Source organism: Bison bison, unplaced genomic scaffold, assembly GCF_000754665.1.
Source record: "Bison bison bison isolate TAMUID 2011002044 unplaced genomic scaffold, Bison_UMD1.0 scf7180017864451, whole genome shotgun sequence".
Lineage (NCBI taxonomy): Eukaryota > Metazoa > Chordata > Mammalia > Artiodactyla > Bovidae > Bison > Bison bison.
The window spans coordinates 1,097,780-1,100,821 of record NW_011495013.1 but is presented as its reverse complement, the minus strand read 5'-3'; the positions used below and the strand labels follow the sequence as shown (position 1 = coordinate 1,100,821).

At 55.4% G+C, this 3,042-nt stretch overlaps 1 protein-coding gene across 3 annotated transcripts in view; it reads left to right on the top strand.

Annotated features, from left to right (window-relative positions):
* The first annotated feature begins 2,577 nt into the window (after positions 1 to 2,577).
* APBB2 (amyloid beta (A4) precursor protein-binding, family B, member 2) overlaps positions 2,578 to 3,042 on the top strand; it is a 382,672-nt gene continuing 382,207 nt past the window's right edge. For all 3 annotated transcript variants that reach the window (XM_010858831.1, XM_010858830.1, XM_010858829.1), the window contains exon 1: positions 2,578 to 2,800. The gene's annotated coding sequence lies outside the window, so the exon portion shown is untranslated. The remainder of the gene's footprint in view (positions 2,801 to 3,042) is intronic.

The window sequence follows — 3,042 nt, the reverse complement described above, 5'->3', positions numbered from 1 at the left end:
CTCAGCATGAAGAAAAAAAAAAAAAAAGTCCGCTCACAATAGATACCAAAATTGCACGAGGTGGTGAAACAAAAAATGATTTTCTTAGTAAACTGAAATGATGATACATAGAGAAACCAATTATTTACAAAATGCATGGTGGAAGGCTTTATGTAGCAGAGCTAACGTGCTGTTACACACCAAGTAAGATGGGGGTGGCAGGGCTGGCGGTCAGGGACTTCTCTCCTTATTGCCTGAAAACGGCTATTACTATAAACGTTCCTTTCCATGAGGGAGAAAGAAAATGTGTTGAGAGGCGGACGAAAGAAGCAACCAAGCAAGGTTAAAAGCTCCCCTCCACTTTTCCACCCCGCCTATCCTCTCTGGATATACACAATTAAGGGAATTTCCTCCTGCAGCTACGGAGCGAGCGTTCGGTGGCCGTTTCCACGTCACTATTAGGGCAGCCAGAGATTTTGCTTTTTCTGGCGGTGATTTCCCAACTTCTGCAGGTCCCCTGCGGGTCGCCGAATGTCGCCCTCTACCCGGGGCGAAGCCAAATGGCCAGGAGGCTCGGAAGCCGGGCCCGGGACACAGCGGCCGGGTGAGGGCGCAGGAGCGTTTCCTGCGCGAGCGTGGCCACTGGGCCCGTTTCCGGAAGGCTGATTGCATCAGGTGTGGAGCAGGGCGCCTCCTTGGCCCAACCTGGCGGCCACTGCGCCTGCGTGCGTCGCCCCGCCCCGCCCCGCCGCCGAGGGCTCCACCGCGGGTTTTCCTCTCGTTCTGGAGGAGATCGATCCCGGAGGGGTGGACGGAGATTACCGCTCTGGGATCCCCGAAAGAGGGGATGGCAGGGATGGGTATCCGGGGAGCCGCGGGGAGCTGAGTCCGAGGGAATAGAGTACCTGCGGAAAGACGATCTGCCTGGAAGGCTGATGGTGGTCCCCTGTTGATGGGCGGAGTGGTCTTGGGCTGATTTCCTCTCTTCCTTAGACCAGAAGGACGTAGACTCGAACTAGAGAGCTTTCCGCATTTTCCCAAAGTGGGTTACACCGCGACCGTCGACTACCTGTGTGGTGCACGAACTCCATAGGCAGAACGTGGGGGTTTCAGAGACAGCCCCGAGGATGAGCACGTCCATGGATTTATAGGGAATTCTTGGCGGCAATATTGTTTTTCTTTTGCGGAAGGAGTGACATTAATTGTTGGCCTCCAGATTGGTCTGAGGGAAAGTGTTTATGGGAGAGGTTTGGGGGTGCAAATGCCAGAAACTCCTATTCCGCAAGGCAGCTTTCCTCCACTACTCATTTCTCCCAACCCCATTCTAGACTGCATCAGGGTCCCATTATACACCCTTTACTACACACCTAGTAGATTTCCCTCCTAGCACTCTTCGGGTTTGAAATGACATTTTTGAGTAATTGTTTAATGGATTTCTGTCCACCTCGCTGGTCTAAGCTCTATGAAAGCAGGGGTCTGGGCTTTTTTATTCACGGCTATCCCTAAGCTAACTGTAAGATTTTGTGGGTCCTCAGTAAATTCATGATGTTGAAGGAAAAAAGTAATGCGGGCCCCAACCACATAGAGTCCTCTCATGAAGAATAGGGACCAGTGAGTTTGCTGTTTGAAGGACTGCATTGTGGAGGTTTAGGGAAGAGGATGACAGGAGCAGCCATTACCTTGTAGTTATTAGTCAATTACTTTTAGCATAGTCCTCCTGAGGGAGATAAGAAAGGAGGTAAGAAAGACTTTTGTGTATGTGTGGAGCAGTAGTTCCCAAAGCGTGGTCTTCAGACCAGCATCACCTCCGAAGCCGTTAAAGGTACAGAGGCTTGGGCGCACCACAGACCTACCCATTCCGAGATTCTGTTAAGTAATCTGAGTTTCCATAAACACTCAGGATATTCTGATGGAGGCTCAAGTCTGACAATCACTGCACTGTTGAAGAGCAATCCTAAAGATGCTTTGGGGATGTTATTCAGTGTCTGGGGGCAAAAAACTGATTGCTACTTGGTATTCTTTCTTATCAGGATCTTGCTCGTCTGAGTTTTAGTTAATATTCCTGGAGGGGAAAGGGAGATTATGCTTTCCCTCTCTTGCAGGTGTGTTCCTCCCTTGAGGTGCTCTTGCTGTGATTTTCACATGGAGAAATGGTGTGTGTGTGTTCACGCGCCATATACCTGGGTTTCTAGATAAGGAGGCAGAAGGAAGGAGAAGGTCTCGCCCACAAAGTTGCAGCTGGATGGGCGTGGGCAGCTCTCATCTGAGGACATTTTCCCGTTATAAGGGGATGCAGACGTGTGGGAGAAAAGACTAGCCAGGGATAAGGTTACCCAACTGCCTTTTGGTGCAGACAGACACCGAGCCACAAGGAGGGGATGCCGGGCTACCTCGCGTTGGGTCTCGACGTTCTGGCCCGCCTTGTCTCCTTGCCATCTTCTCGGATGATTAGGGGACCGTGAGTTCGAAAGGCCCCGAAGGCTCTGCCTGCAGGGGTCGCACTAGGAGCGCGGCCCGCCCCCTCCTCCTCGGCCCCCGCCCCCGGCCCCGCCTTTCTCGGGATCGGCCCCCGCCCGGTCAGGCCCCTCCAGCCTCTCCGCGCAGCCGCCGCCAAAGCCTGGAGAAGTGGAATCTCGCCGGCGCCGCTCCCTGCGCGGGACTGGCGGAGCGGCACTGGGCATGCTCAGTCGCCGGAGCCCGTCCTGGTCTCAAGTAGGAAGCTCGTGCGCTGCTCCCGCAGCTGATCCTGACGCCCCCGGCGGGGGGAGACTGGAGCAGAGCTGCCGGGCGCCGGAGCCGAGGCGAGCGCCGCGTACTGCCGGTGAGCACAGCTTTCTTCCTTGCTTTTACTCTGGATCCCGGGGCGGCCCGGGAGTGCTGGGGAGAGACTCGATCAGCCGCAGCGGCGTGGGGCTAGTGGCGGCGCGTAGCCCGGGCGGCTGCTCCTCTCCTCGCGGCCCCGAGGGCCAGCGCGGCCACTGCCACTCGCCCAGCCGCAGCCACAGCTGCAGCAGCTGCCACAGCATCTGCAGCAGGCGTTCGCTGCGGAGTCTCGTGTGTCCC